This window comes from Saccopteryx bilineata, chromosome 2 (assembly GCF_036850765.1).
Source record: "Saccopteryx bilineata isolate mSacBil1 chromosome 2, mSacBil1_pri_phased_curated, whole genome shotgun sequence".
Taxonomy (NCBI): Eukaryota; Metazoa; Chordata; class Mammalia; order Chiroptera; family Emballonuridae; genus Saccopteryx; species Saccopteryx bilineata.
This window is the reverse complement of record NC_089491.1, coordinates 315,356,485-315,372,873: the sequence shown is the minus strand read 5'-3', so window position 1 is coordinate 315,372,873 and position 16,389 is coordinate 315,356,485. Positions and strand designations below refer to the sequence as shown.

The 16,389-nt window shown below is 46.3% G+C and overlaps 1 protein-coding gene across 2 annotated transcripts in view; it reads right to left on the bottom strand.

Annotated features, from left to right (window-relative positions):
• GATAD2B (GATA zinc finger domain containing 2B) overlaps positions 1-10,722 on the bottom strand; it is a 133,088-nt gene extending 122,366 nt beyond the window's left edge. For both annotated transcript variants that reach the window (XM_066262077.1, XM_066262078.1), the window contains exon 1: positions 10,602-10,722. The gene's annotated coding sequence lies outside the window, so the exon portion shown is untranslated. The remainder of the gene's footprint in view (positions 1-10,601) is intronic.
• Positions 10,723-16,389: the final 5,667 nt, after the last annotated feature.

Genomic DNA, 16,389 nt, shown 5'->3' with positions numbered 1-16,389 from the left:
ACAGGAGTGTTTTCTAAATGTACACATTTTTTTTCAACTCACAAGATTATTTATATTTTAAAATGTCTTTTAGGTGATAGGAACCATGCTAGGCTCTGGAAACACAATAATAAAAAGACATGGTATCTTCTTTCAGGATGTTTACAGACCACTGGAGGGAGACAAACAATGTTTATAATTAAGTGAGATCAAAGAAGAAAGCATTTCTAAGTCTCTTTGGGCAAGTCAAGGAAAACTTCCCAGAGAAAGTAGCACTTGAAATTAAAGTTGGAAGCTGATCTGGGAATTACAAGAACTGTTACTTGTTCATGTATAAACTGTAAGAAAGAGAAGGCTAAATAGAAAGGAAAAGGCCAAAATTATGAAGGTCTTGACTACTAGGTAAGGTTTAAATTTCACCTTTAAATGATTGGACATGAACACTTTTGAGAAGGGGAAATAAAATAATCAGATCTCTGTCTTAGACTATTTTGAAGACAATATGATTGAGAGTTTAAAAGGGAACAAGACTAAAACAGAGAGAACAAGAGATCATGGCAATTATTCCAAATACATGTTGTTCTGGGCCTTTAGAAGACAGCAATGGAAATACAGGAAAGGGTCTAGATTCAGAAATAGTTAGAAAGTATTGGGTATGAGAGACAAAATTGACAATGATGCCCACATTTTTTTCTTAGGTGACTCAATGAACCACAGAAGGAAAACAGATGATAAAAATGTTGAATTTGCCTGACCTGTGGTGGCACAGTGGATGGGGCATCGACCTGGAAACACAGAGGTCGCCGGTTCGAATCCCTGGGCTTGCCTGGTCAGGGCACATGTGGGAGTTGATGCTTCCTACTCCTCCCCCCTCCTCTATCTCTCTCTCTGTCTCTAAAATGAATAAATAAAAAAATATTAAAAAAAAAAAAATGTTGAATTTGCCTGACCAGGCGGTGGCGCAGTGGATAGAGTGTCGGACTGGGATGCGGAGGACCCAGGTTCGAGACCCTGAGGTTGCCAGTTTGAGCGCGGGCTCATCTGGCTTGAGCAAAAAGCTCGCCAGCTTGGACCCAAAGTCACTGGCTCGAGCAAGGGGTTATTCGGTCTGCTGAAGGCCCGTGGTCAAGGCACATATAAGAAAGCAATCAATGAACAACTAAGGTGTTGCAACAAAAAACTGATGATTGATGCTTCTCATCTCTCTCCATTCCTGTCTGTCCCTATCTATCCCTCTCTCTGACTCTCTCTGTCCCTGTAAAAAAAAAAAAAAAAAAAGTTAAATTTGAGGTACCAATGGAATAGAGGTGGGTATGTTTAGCACACAATAGACAACCGGAAATAAAAGATTGGAATTTAGGGAAAATGTGATAATATTTATATATATAAATAATTTTTCAATTATCAAGTATTATTTACCATTTCAATGCAAACGCAATTGTTTTATAATCATTATTTGTATATGCTTCAAAGTTTACAAAACATTTTAAGATCTCTTATGCACCTGACAGTAGCACAGTGGATAAAGCGTTGGACTGGGATGCCCAAGACCCAGGTTTGAGATCCCGAGGTCACCAGCTTGAGCACGGGGCTCACCTGGTTTGAGCAAAAGCTCACCAGCTTGGACCCAAGGTCACTGGCTCGAGCAAGGGGTTACTCAGTCTGCTGAAGGCCCGCGGTCAAGGCACATATGAGAAAGCAATCAATGAACAACTAAGGTGTCACAGTGCACAACGAAAAACTAATGATTGATGCTTCTCATCTCTCCGTTCCTGTCTGTCTGTCCCTGTCTATCCCTCTCTCTGACTCTCTCTCTCTGTCTCTGTAAAAAAAAAAAAAAGATCTCTTATGCTTATCACATTTCACACTTTAATTATAAACATGAGGTTACAAAAAGTTATTATTGTTATTTGATCAAAAAATAATTGCGTATTGGTCCTGGCTGGTTGGCTCAGTGGTAGAGCGTCGGCCTGGCGTGCAGGAGTCCTGGGTTCAATTCCCAGCCAGGGCACACAGGAGAAGCGCCCATCTGCTTCTCCACCCCTCCCCCTCTCCTTCCTCTCTGTCTCTCTCTTTCCCTCCCGCAGCCGAGGCTCCACTGGAGCAAAGTTGGCCCAGGTGCTGAGGATAACTCCATGGCCTCTGCCTCAGGCGCTAGAGTGGCTCTGGTCGCAACAGAGCAACGGCCCAGATGGGCAGAGCATCACCCCCTGGTGGGCATGCCGGGTGGATCCCGGTCGGGCGTATGCAGGAGTCTGACGGCCTCCCCATTTCCAACTTCAGAAAAATAAATAAATAAATAAAAATTTAAAGATTGCGTGATTTGGGTCAGAAGAATCCCCCGTGTATGCCGCCAGCCTAATCAATAAAACTCCTCAAAATTAAAAAAAAAAAAAATTGCGTATTAACTATATGTCAGTTACTATACTAGGCATTTAAAAGACGAAAGATTTATGCGATCTGAAGAGAAACCAGAGTATTATATACTAGGCATTTAAGAAAATACAAAATAGGCCCTGGCCGGTTGGCTCAGCGGTAGAGCGTCGGCCTAGCGTGCAGAGGACCCGGGTTCGATTCTGACCAGGGCACACAGGAGAAGCGCCCATTTGCTTCTCCACCCCTCCGCCGCGCCTTCCTCTCTGTCTCTCTCTTCCCCTCCCACAGCCAAGGCTCCAATGGAGCAAAGATGGCCCGGGCGCTGGGGATGGCTGTGGCCTCTGCCTCAAGCGCTAGAGTGGCTCTGGTCGCAACATGGAGACGCCCAGGATGGGCAGAGCATCGCCCCCTGGTGGGCAGAGCATCGCCCCATGGTGGGCGTGCCGGGTGGATCCCGGTCGGGCGCATGCGGGAGTCTGTCTGACTGCCTCTCCCCGTTTCCAGCTTCAGGGAAAAAAAAAATTAATAAATAAATAAATAAATAAAATAAAATACAAAATAAATCCACTGACCTATGGTGGCACAGTGGATAAAGCATCGATCTGGAACGCTGAGGTCACTGGTTCAAAACCCTGGGTTTGCCTGGTCAAGGCACATATGGGAGTTGATGTTTTCTGCTACTCCCTCCTTCTCTCTCTCTCCCCCCTTCTCTCCTCCTCTTTCTGCTCTCTAAAATGAATTTTAAAAAATGAATGGACTTTATTTTTTTTTAATGAATAAATCCATGCCTTCATAGACTTTATATAATAGGAAGGAAACCAAAACACAATAAATGAAACAAATAAGTATATTATAAAGTTGTAAGTGCTATGAAAAAAACAGCAGGGAAAAATTTGTAGTGAGGTGTGGTAGTTTAAATAGGAGCAGAATAAGGTCTCATTGAAAAGACAACATTTAAGTAAAGATTATTTACTTATTTATTTTAGCAAGAGAGACAGAGACACAGAGAGACAGAGAGAGGGACAGAAAGGCAGGAAGGGAGAGAGATGAGAAGCATCAATTCTTCGTTGTGGCACCTTAGTTGTTCATTGATTGCTTTTTCATATGTGCCTTGATGGGGGGGGGGAGGCTCCAGCAGAACGAGTGACCCCTTGCTCAAACCAGTGACTCTGGACTAAAGCCAGCGACCTTGGGCTTCAAGCCAGCCAACTTTGGGCTCAAGCCAGCAATCATGCGCCGGTGACCCCACGCTCAAGCGGGTGAGCCCATGCTCAAGCCGGTGACCTCAGGTTTTCGAACCTGGGTCCTCCATGTACCCAGGCCGACACTCTATCCACTGCGCCACTGTCTGATCAGGCATAAGCAAAGATTTGAAGGAAGTAGAAAATTATTCATTTGTATTAGCTCTATGGGAAAAACTTGCTATTTCCCACTGGAAGGAACAGTTTATGCTAAGATCCTAAGATAGAGAGTGTGGGTGAGCCCTGGCTAGTTAGCTCATTTAGATGGTAGTCCCGTTATACCAAGGTTGAAGGTTCAATTCCCATCAGTGCACATACCGGAGTCAAACACTGAATGCATGGGTGGGTAGAGCAGCAGATCGGTGTTTCTCTCCCTCTCTCTCTAAAATCAATTTTTTTAAAAAGTGTGGATTGTCTGACCTGTGGTGGCGCAGTGGATAAAGCGTTGACCTGGAAATGCTGAGGTCGCCGGTTCGAAAACCTGGGCTTGCCTGGTCAAGGCACATATGGGAGTTGATGCTTCCAGCTCCTCCCCCTTCTCTCTCTCTGTCTCTCTCTCCCTCTCTGTCTCTCTCTCTCCTCTCTAAAAAAAAATGAATAAATAAAATAAAAATAAAATTAGAAAAAAAGATAATATCTTTTAAAAAATAAAAAAATAAAAAAAAAAAAAGTGTGGATTGAGCAAAAGTAGCTTTACAGTTTTAATATAAATACAATAATTAATAAATAATCCAAAAATAAACTGTTTCACGTACTCACAACTGTAAACTTACTTTTGTCCACCCCTCTATTTAAGGAACAAGTCAATGTGGCTGGAACTTCGGAATAAGCAAAGAGGGAGGATAATAGAGGATCAAAGAGAAGGGGTGGGGAGGGCAGGCAGATCATGCAAGACCTTATAGGCCAACGTAAGGATTGACTTTTACTCTGAAAAAAAAAAAAAGAGAATTCAAGCTCTGGTCGGCCTGCTCAGTGGATAAGAGTTTCAGCCCAGTGTGCAGACATCCCAGGGTTGATCCCCAGTCTGGGCCTACATGAGAAGTGACCATCCGTTTCTCTTCCCCTCCCACTCTCCCCCTTCTGTCTCTCTTCAAGTGTGGGCCCCAAGAACTGAGGACAGCATGGCTGATTTGAGCATGGACCCAGACGGAGGTGGTCAGGTGGATCCCGGTCAGGTCACAATCAGGTGTCTGTTTCACTATCTCCCTTCCTCTCACTTAAAAAAAAAAAAAAAAAAAAGAGAGCCTGACCTGTGGTGGCGCAGTGGATAACGCATTGACCTGGAAATGCTGAGGTCACCGGTTCGAAACCCTGGGCTTGCCTGGTCAAGGCACATATGAGAGTTGATGCTTCCAGCTCCTCCCCCCTTCTCTCTCTCTGTCTCTCTCTTTCTCTCCCTCTCTCTCTCCTCTCTAAAAATGAATAAAGAAAAAAAGAAAAAAAAAGATTAAAAAAAAATGAGAATTCAAAAATTATGAGCCTTGCCTGACCAGGTGGTGGCACAGTGGATAGAGCAATGACCTGGGATTCTGAAGACACAAATTCAAAACCCCAAGGTCACCTGACCTGTGGCGGTGCAGTGGATAAAGTGTCGACCTGGAATGCTGAGGTTGCTGGTTCAAAACCCTGCACTTGTTTGGTCTAAGGCACATATGGGAGTTGAAGCGTCCTGCTCCTCCCCCCTTTCTCTTTCTCTCTCCTCTCTAAAATGAATAAAAATAAAAATAATTAAAAAAAAAAACCTTAGGTCGCCAGCTTGAATGTGGGCTCATCCGGCTTGAGCGTGTGGCTGGCTTGAGCATGGGATCACAGACATAACGCCATGGTCACTGGCTTAAGCAAGGGGTCACTGGCTAACCTGAAGTCCTCCAGTCAAGGCATGTATGAAAAGCAATCAAAGAACTAAAGTGCAACAATAAGTTAATGCTTCTCATCCCTCTCCCTCTTCCTGTCTGTCTGCCTATCTCTCTCCCCACCCACTCTCTCACACAAAAAAAGTATAAGCCTTACCCAGGAACATATAGCTAATAAGTAGCAAAGCAGTTAGTATTTGAACCAGCATTTCTAGACTCTCCACACCTGTGTTCTACTATTCTAATTTGCCACAACCTCCCTCCCAGGAAGTCTAAATATGTATACTATCAGAAAGCTAACTTAGGCCCTAGCCGGTTGGCTCAGTGGTAGAGCGTCGGCCTGGCGTGCAGCAGTCCCGGGTTCGATTCCCGGCCAGGGCACACAAGAGAAGCGCCCATCTGCTTCTCCACCCCTCCCCCTCTCCTTCCTCTCTCTCTTCCCCTCCCGCAGCCAAGGCTCCATTGGAGCAAAGTTGGCCCAGGCACTGAGGATGGCTCTGTGGCCTCTGCCTCAGGTGCTAGAATGGCTCTGGTTGCAACAGAGTGAAGCCCCAGATGGGCAGAGCATCGACCCCTGGTGGGCATGCCAGGTGGATCCCGGTCGGGCGCATGCGAGAGTCTGTCTGACTGCCTCCCCATTTCCAACCTCGGAAAAATACAAAAAAAAAAAAAAAAAAAAAAAGAAAGCTAACTTATAAATACCTTCTAGGTAAGAGATGCACAAATATTTCTAATCCCTCACAAGTATAATTGGAATTTATTTATTTTTAAGATTTTATTTATTCATTTTAGAGAGGAGAGAGAGAGGTGGAGAAGAGAAGGAAGAAACATCAACTTCCTTAGGTCTCTTGACCAAGCAAGTCCAGGATCTCTAACTGGCAATCCCAGCATTCTAGGTGAATGATTTATCTACTATGCCACCACAGGCACATAATGAGAATTTATTAATCCTAATGTTTAATCTAAACCCTACTGCCTGACCAGGCGGTGGCGCAGTGGATAGAGCCTCAGACTGGGATGTAGAAGATCCAGGTTCAAGACCCCGAGGTCGCCAGCTTGAGCGCGGGCTCATCTGGTTTGAGCAAGGCTCACCAACTTGAGCCCAAGTCGCTGGCTTGAGCAAGGGGTCACTCGATCTGCTGTAGCCCCCCCCGCTCCCGTCAAGGCACATAGAGAAATCAATCAATGAACTAAGGAGCCGCAATGAAGAATTGACGTTTCTCATCTCTCTCCCCTCCTGTCTGTCCCAATCTGTCCCTCTCTCTGATTCTGTCTCTGCAATAAGAAAAAATAAATTAATAAATAAATCCTACTAACACTGCAGCCTACATTTTAGATTACAAATTCAATCTTCCCCCTCAAACAAGACAAGAATAAGAAATAGCTTTGATCAGAAGGCTTAAAGCATGACTTTCAGGTTCAAGTAACAGTAACCTAAATTATTTCTAAAATGTATACTAGCCAGATGTGAGAAGGAACAAGGGAATAGGCTCAGGAAGTATTGTCATTTCCCTTAATAGTTCACTGGTTAGTACCAATAACAATTACCTTGTCAGAGAGGTTTTTGCAATTACAGTGACTCTTTGAGATCTGGAATTTGACCACTTCATACCTCAAAGTAACAAAATATACATTCTTATTCATCTGTTGCTTTTGGTACTATAACCCAAAACTCTTTATAGTTTTTGGTTTTGTTTTGCCAGTTGATGGCAACTTAAGGCAACAGCAAAGATTAGAGGATTCTGAAGGAGACAATATCTATAAAGTATATCAGACAGGTTAAATCCTTAATGGCCCAGAGTCAGTCCTTTCCTACTGGATGAACTCAACTGTAAAGGAATATTTCACATATCCATAAGAGAGAAGATAAAAGACAGAATATGAGGAGAGAGCATTTCAAATCAGATCAACTCTTGAGAGGCTTTCGTCATTACTATACAAATATAGATGGCTCTCTACTCCATGGACCCCAACCACCAAAATCCCCAACCAGTATGCTATAGAAAAAGTATCACAAGGATTACTAAAGATAAACCAAATAATATAGCTAACAAAAGCTTTCCCCAAAAAAAACCAGTCCTTTTCAACAGAAACTGAACTTCCTTATGTTATCTTTTCCCAAGCTTAGCCAATGCAGAGGAACTGCAACTTTGTGTGGCATTGTCTGATAGGTTGCATTTTTTTCTGAGCAAGAGGTGGACAGCTTTATGCCAGGACTAGATTTATAGTCAAACTGGGTGTGTGTCTTTTTTTTCCTTCCCCTCCAAACTGTCTCAGAAAATGCCTGGCTATTGTGCCTTGGTATGTAATGATGCAGGGCTTTAAGTACTGCAAAGGATTTGGAGAAGAAAGTCCCTCAGTTCCAGTTATGGTTCAAATCTTACAATTTCTATAGCAGCTGTTTTAATCAACCAAAGCTGGTTTGGCTTTTCTCAATGAGCCAAAAAACATGAGCATTCTGAGCTGAGTGCAGAGGCACTGCTTGTCAGCATGGCTCCCAAAGGGATGGCTAACATGGAATATGCTCCAGAGTCCAGAAACCAGGACAGCACAGATGCTGTTCCTCTACACATGAACCTCCAGCTTGGTATGTGTGGGATGCAAGGAAGGAAAAAACCAGTAAACTGAAACAAGAAGCCCAGTTTACAGACAAGATCCTGCTTAAAGCTAGTATGAACCTCAAGATCCCAGCATATGATTAGGATACTATTATTGACACTCTGACCCTTCTTCCACAACCCAACCTGATGGCCAGGCCTAGCCAGGAAAAAAAAAAAAAAGGTGGGAGAGGTGGGGGTAACAAGGACATTTGCCCCCCCCCAAAAGGGAAGGGGCAGTACATAGGTTTTTGAATATACTTAAAGACTTACGAGGTTCTGAACAAATTTCTCCTATCTCCCTTCTCCACCTCCCCTGTGGTCTTATGCGAAACACATCAGTAAAAGTTACTGCGAGAACTTAGATGTGAAGGGTTAATCAGGGAACCTGGTTACCATTGTTCCTAGATAAGTATATGAATGTAGCCTCTATTCAGACCCTACTCAGACTGCTTTTAAACAGGAAGTTAACAGACATCACACAGTCAGGGGAAGCAAACCACAATGTCATAAAATAAAGATGGATACTACTGTCAGCTAAAAATCACTCTCACCTCACAGAAAGTGTTCTCAAGGAAGGAATAGGCACGACAAAAGTCCATAGCTTCACCTGGCCTCAAACTGGGTCACTGACCCACAGGTCCAGCTTTCTGATTCCTGCTGATTAATCTTCTTCATTCTTTGCCGTAATGACTATCACTGCCACTAGACTAAAAACTATATTCCTCTAAAAACGAAAGACAGCACTACCCGATCGGTACTCCCATTAACTCATTATTCATACAACCAACCTGTTCAAGAAACCCAAGGAAAGACTATCTTTGACCTAGCCTATTCCAATACAGTCTGAGACTGGGTATCAGTCACAATCATACACACACACACACACACACACACAGGCAGCATTTCCAACAGGTGTGAGCCTTCCCTCAAAATATGAGTCCCTCCTCAGTACCACTTTCAGCAGCTCCAGAAGTAGCTTCCTTCCCAGTTAAGTACCAACAGAAATGCTACTCTAGGACAATACTCTTATCAGGGCTGCTCCAGCACCAAAAATATGAATCCAAGTGATTATCAGACTTTCAGGAAGAGTCAGTGTGTCAAAGAAAAAGCAATAAAGTTACCACTAAGCTCCCAAACAGATTAATCTGCAACATACAGATACATGTTGCTTCCAGAAAACAATCAGAAGTCATCATTGCTGAAAGGGAGACTGATGGCTGGAAGACAGAGTGAGAGGGAATATTTCACTTTGTATCACATGTATGCATTGTCCATTCAAAAAATGTAATTTTAGAGAGAAAAATGTTCCAAAAACTCAAAAGCACCAGCTCTTCTCAACACAGATCTGTTAAACCTACCTTTACTTCAGCAGCTGCCAGTCCAAATCTATTGCAGTCTGCTCTTTTGCCTTGCTGAAATTTATTAAGTCTCTACCAGCTCTCTGAGGCACTCAAGACCTTCAAATAATCATTGAGCAGAAATGAGAAAACTGGGTCCTGAGAAGCTACCCGAGTCTCCAGATGACAGGAGAAGAGGCTGATGGTCAGCCACCCCACCATCACACCGTCTCCATCCCCAGCTGAGTGCCGGCCCTCCGGGCTAACACCTTGTGTTTAGCGGGAATCTGATGCTGGGGAGAGTCCATACCTGTATGCGAGGGGAGAGGTCCCGGCCCGGGACGGCACCCGAACCTCTGCACTCGCAGGAGTGGCTAGCTTCCCACTGTAACTGAGAGCGAGAAAGCAGAAAGTCCTCCAAGTCCCGTCCTGGTCGGGGAAAGGGACGCCCCAGCTCCACGGAGCCGTGGGAGCTGAACTGGGCCACCGAGCCGGCGTGTCCCACCAGCCAGAGGAGGGAAGGGATGGCTCAGTCGCTACAGAAAATAAGGACCCACACAGACGGAGACAATTCCCTTCTAGGGAGTGCGCCGGAACCGAGGACAAAATAAAGGAGTCGGGTTCTGCGCTCCTGATCCCTTTCCCTAAATAAAGATAATTATCTCGTGCTGCCTCTACCCTCCAGGATCCCATTTGTCCCAAACGCCGTGCAACACAAGGACTGAAAGCAGGGAGCGGCCCCCGCACCCTGAGGGCACCACCGAGGGTGGAGAGTTGGGGGGCGCGTGGAGAGGGAAGGAGGGGAGCATGGCGGGCATGAGGCAGTAAGTGAAAGCGGGGATGGCGGGGGAAACGGGGCGCGAGGAAGGGGAGAAAGAGTAAAAGGAAAAGGAATGGAGGGACACGAGCTGGGGGCGCGCGAGGCCTAAGTGAAAGACCGGGGCGCGCACACGGAGCCGGGGGGGGGGGGGAGGGGATGAGGTGAAGGGGGAGCGCGAGGCGGGGGCGCGCGGTGCCGAGGTGGGGGAAGGGGGACGCAAGGCGGGGGCGCGCGGGCGGGCGTCGGCTCGCGGGCGCTTCCCCTCCCCCGCCCCTCCACCTTTCCCTTCCCCCACCTCCGCCACCACCTCCTCCTCCCAGCCTCCCTCCCGTCCTCGCTCCTCACCGCCCCCGGGCGGGCGGGTGGCCAGGCTGGCCTAGGCCAGAGCTCCTCACCTGGCGGTGGCGATGTAACTCCCGGCTAGCTCGCCTCCTCAGGCGGTGGCAGAAGCGTCGAAAAAGGAAAAGGCGACGGCACAGTGGGTTCCGGACCCCGCTGACAGAACCAGGGGCGGGGGTGGGAGAGGGGGGCGGGCCGGACCGGGGCGGGCGGGCGGAGCAGACACTGCGGTACAGACGGGGGCAGCGGCGGCGGCGGCGGCTGCACCGGCGGCGGCGGCACCACACAAACAAGGACGCTGATTGGGCAGCTGCCAAGCGCCTCGGCTCCGCCTTCCCCACACGCCACGACGCCCATTGGGAGACCTAAGCCGGCCTCCCCGCCCTCTTCTTCTAGGCCATACCAATAGAAGAGGGGATGCCGTGACTACACCCCACCCTTGAAGAGTGAGTGGCTGGCGGAGTGATGATTGGCGCTTTTGAGACCTAATCCTAAACGAAAGAGGGGGATGGTCTAGCGGGGGCGCGTTAATGGGTACCTCGGCCAGTCCCAGACACATCCGGGTCTTCAGCAGCCCATTAAGTGTCGGGGGTCAAAAAATCGCATCAGGCTGCAATTTTCCTTGGAGACGTTTTGGTCCCCAGGCAGCCGCCGTACCCCAGTATCCCAAAACCGGGATTCCCCTTGGCCTCTTCGCATTCTTCCAACTCTAAAAATGGAGATTGGTGAACGGCGCTGGGCTCTACGTTAGGTAGTGGATGTTTCATCCCGACAAAACCCAGGAATTTCATGATAAAAGTAGCTTTAGGCGCTTGGGCCTTGCTGTGTGTTTGGGGCGTGGCCTGTCTTCGTCTGCCAAAGGCCTTGAGCTTCCTGGTCTTCATTTTACCCTGGCATGGTCCTGTTGTGACTAAACCGCGATAGCAGAATAAAGGCAACTAGCCAAATTGCTGCGAAATTAGGGTGTGCAAAACCAACCTAGGTCTTCCTCTCGGAATTTGGTTATGGTTAGGTTCACACTGAAGGAAATAGCATCCCACCCCACTCCACCTAATCAACTCAAGGCCAAATTGCTCTTGCTAGCCTTTCTGCTATCCGGAAGCTGTCAAGCCCACCCAAACTTTCTTAGCATTTCTGGAGCACCTACCACAAGTATTGTTCTTGAGCACCTTGTGGATAGAAAACAAGTATCAGCGTGTTGAGGGAATTGTAATAGCTAACCTTTTGGGAAAGATACTGTTCAAAGCACTGTGTTATATATGCATTATCTTACTCTTTTAAGAGCTTTATATAGATTATTTTATTCCTAAAAATGTGTAGTAATTACTGTTACCCTAATTTTACAGATGAGGAAAATGAAGTACAGATCAAATGACTTGCCCTAACTTACATATGCTAAGTGGCAAAGCTGAAATTTGAATTCAGGTAAGTCAAGAAACAGGCTCAGAGAGGTTAAGTAACTTGCAAAGGTCAGACAGCTAATTAGTGACCAAGCAGTAGTTTGAATCCAGAAACAACTGGTTCCAGAAGCACTAGAACATGTTTTTCAAATAACTTAAAAGTCATGCTCTGCAATGGAAATTAAACTAATGAAGGACATGGCCACACACTAATAAGGACCCTGAAAGGACACACACGCATGTGTGCTGAGGCATGGCCCAATTCTTAGTGGGTAAAACCCTTGGTTCATTTAAGTATAGTGTCCAGGTAAAGAACATGGTCTCTGGAGTCAGACTACCTGGGTTTAGGTCTTTGCTCTACCTCTTACTAGTTGTGTGAGTTGGGTGAGGTTACTTAATCTCTATTCTCTATGTCTTCATTTCCCTGTCTGTAAAATAGAAATGAATGATAAGAGTACCTGGTTCATAAGGTAATTGTGAGGATTATAAAATATTCCCTTTTTTATTATTAATTGAGAGATGGGGAAGCAGAAACAGACTCTTCCATGTGCCATGACCAGTATGCACCGTCAAGCCCCCTACCAGACAATGCTCTGCCTGTCTGGACTGCTGCTCTGTTGCAACCAAGCTATTTTAGTGCCTGAGGCGAGGCCATGGAGCCATCTTCAGCGCCCGGGGCCAACTTTGCTTGAACCATTCAAGTCATGGTTGCAGGAGGGAAATAGAAAGATGGGGTGGGGGTGGAAAAACAGATGGTTGCTTCTGTGTGCCCTGACCAGTAATCAAACCCGGGACTTCCACACACCAGGCTGACGCTCTACTGCTGAGCTAACTGGTCAGTGCCTGAAAATGGTTCTTTTTCATTGGCTGATTTGAAAGAGAAAAGCGTTTATTGTTCAGTCACTCAGCAGTCATTGGTCGCTTCCCATATGTGCCGTGACCAGGATCTAATCTACAGCCTTTAGGGTTTCAGGCTGATGCTCTAAGCCGGTGAAGTAACCCACCAGGGTCTAAAATAGTCCATTTAAAATGCTCAGGTCACGTTGGCCTCACCAGCTTAAGCACGGGGTCACTGGCCTGCATAGGATCATAGACTTGACCCCAAGGTCGCTGGCTTGAGCCCAAGGTTGCTGGCTTGAGCAAGGGGTCAGTGGCTCAGCTAGAGCCCCCAGTCAAGGCACATATGTGAAAACAATCAATGAACAACTACGGTGCCACAATGAAGAGTTGATGTTTCTCATCTCTCACTCCCTTCTTTCTCTCTATCTCTGTCTCTGTCTGTGTGTCTCTCTCTCACACACAGTCTCACTAAAAAAAAAAAAATGCTCAGGCCCACTCTGGGCAGATAGCTCAGTTGGTTAGAGCATCTTCCTGATATGCATAGGTTGCCGGTTCAATCCCCGTCAGGGTACATACAGAAACAGATCGATGTTTCTGTCTCTCTCTTTCTCTCTCTCTCTCTAAAACCAATAAATTATTATTTTTTTTTTATTTTTTGCAAGAGAGACAGAGAGAGAGAGAGAGAGAGAAAGACACGGTGAGGAGGAGTGGGAAGCATCAACTTATATTTCTTTCTGGTATGTGCCCTGACCAGGCAAGCCCAGGGCTTTGAACCAGTGACCTCAGCATTCCAGGGTGATGCTTTATCCACTTCACCACCACAGATTATCACCTTCTTAGTTTTAAATTCAGCTTCTGTTGGTATTTTACTGGTAGTAGTTGTACTGAACTGAAAATTATTTCTCTACAAACCCCCTAATTTTAATGCTTTCACTGTTATTTAATACACAAGAGAGGATTATTATGTCATCAGGGCACTCTTCTATATGCTGAAGCTGTAACAGTAAATGAGATAGTCATTGCCTTCATGAAAGGTACAGTTCTCTTTTCCTAACCTGCTGCTTTACCTATGATCAGTCCAATGCATTCTCTGTTGTCTGAGGGGCCATTCTTCAAGAGCTGTGAGGAGACATAAGAAATATGCTGGTGGCCTAACCAGGCAGTTGCACAGTAGATAGAGTATTGACCTGGGAAACTGAGGACCCAGGCAAGAAACCCCCAGGTCACCGGCTTGAGTGTGGGGTCACTGGCTTGAGCATGGGATCACAGACATGACCCCATGGTCACTGACTTGAGCTCAAAGGTCACTGGCCTGAAGACCAAGGTTGCTGGCTTGAGCAAGGGATCACTGGTTCCGCTGGAGCCCCTGGTCCAGGCAGAAAGCAATCAGTGAACAACTAAGATGCTGCAACAAAGAATTGATTCTTCTCATCTCTCGCTCTTCCTGTCTGCCTGTCCCTGTCTCTCTCTTGCTAAAAAACAAACAAACAAAACAAAACAAAAACCAAAGAAGGAATATACTGGTAGAAGATACCAGCCCAAAGAAGGTACTAGTGAGGCCTGAGAAAATGCCTTCTAACAAAATCAAAATCAGGTCATGGAGGGGGACTTTCAATCTGTTCCAAGAAAGACAAGTCAGTGAGGCCACTGCTGTAGTGGACATAACCTTTCCCATATGCAGTCTCTGCTTTCTTTATGAAGCTAAATTTATTAAGAATGCTTAGCATTTTGGCCTGACCAGGTGGTGGTGCAGTGGATAGAGCATCAGACTGGGATGCCAAGGACCCAGGTTTGAGACCCCGAGGTCACCAGCTTGAGCACGGGCACATCTGGTTTGAGGAAAAGCTCACCAGTTTGGACCCAAGGACCCTGGCTCGAGCAAGGGGTTACTCGGTCTGCTGAAGGCCCATGGTCAAGGCACATATGAGAAAGCAATTGATGAACAACTAAGGTGTCACAACGAAAAACTGATGATTGATGCTTCTCATCTCTCTCCATTCCCGTCTGTCTGTCCCTATCTATCTCTCTCTCTGTCTCTGTAAAAAAATAAAAAATAAAAAAAATTTAAAAATAAGAATGCTTAGCATTTTATGTGATTATGTATTTAATTTTTAAACAACTCCAATCTGCAGATGAGGAAAAACTGAGGCACAGCAGTTAAGTAACTTGCCAGACATAATAAAATTAATAAGTGGCAGAGATGAGATTTTTGGGCCAGGTAATATGTGCATATCCTTCCCCTCATACAGCTCCTTAAGACACAGGAGAGATATCAGTACCATGATGAGTACTTTATTACTAGAATTCTCAGGGCCTGACCTGTGGTGGCGCAGTGGATAAAGCGTCAATCTGGAAATGCTGAGGTCACCAGTTCGAAACCCTGGGCTTGCCTGGTCACGGGACATATAGTTGATGCTTCCAGCTCCTCCCCCCCTTCTCTCTCTCTCTCTCTCTCTCTCCTCCTCCTCTCTAAAATGAATAAAAATTTAAAAAAAAAGAATTCTCAGATATGCTTGTGGTTAAAGAATTCTTTAGTCCCGCACATATGACTGTAGACCTCTAGAAGGAAACCCCAAAATAAGAAACATAAGCTGGAGGCAGGGTTATCATTATTGTTGGTAATCCAAAGGCACTCTAGACCAGTAAGATTGTATAATCTATTAAGGTAGAAACTAAGCCCTTAAAATTCTCTCCAATGCCAGATGGTTTAGCATATTGCTGGGTACAGTACATTACACTTAACAGAAACTTATGATTTCAGAAAGGCAGTGGCTCTCTTGCAGAAAGTCCTTGAGGATGATACAGGGAGAGGTTGACTCTGGTGAATGAGGTATGATCAGAACCTGGGGTGACATGAGTTTTCCCTCTGAAGAGGGCATCTCATAGACCCTGGCAAAACAGATGCTAATCCTGAGCCCCTGCTTCTCTCCTGTGCACCTCCTTTTCGGACACTGGAAAAGCGTCCTATCATGCTCAAGACAGGATGGTGAAGGATCCTCAGGCTTGAAGGTCCCAGAATTCAGAAGTAATACTTTTCTCTTCACCCAATGATCTCACTCCCAGGAATGTGCAGTAACGCTCATGCAAATTATTTCCTCCATTGACATTCCCACCCTCCTTCTTCAAGGCATTTCTTATTTGTTGGCTAATTCCCTTTGGTAATTGGTTTTGCAGCTCTTTGAGGAGCTGTTTCTGTGTCTATTTCATTATACAGTAAAGAAATGGAGACCTCGCCCTGGCCGGTTGGCTCAGCGGTAGAGCGTCGGCCTAGCGTACGGAGGACCCGGGTTCGATTCCCGGCCAGGGCACACAGGAGAAGCGCCCATTTGCTTCTCCACCCCTCCGCCGCGCTTTCCTCTCTGTCTCTCTCTTCCCCTCCCGCAGCCAAGGCTCCATTGGAGCAAAGATGGCCCGGGCGCTGGGGATGGCTCTGTGGCCTCTGCCTCAGGCGCTAGAGTGGCTCTGGTCGCAACATGGCGACGCCCAGGATGGGCAGAGCATCGCCCCCTGGTGGACAGAGCGTCGCCCCATGGTGGGCGTGCCGGGTGGATCCCGGTCGGGCGCATGCGGGAGTCTGTCTGACTGTCTCTCCCTGTTTCCAGCT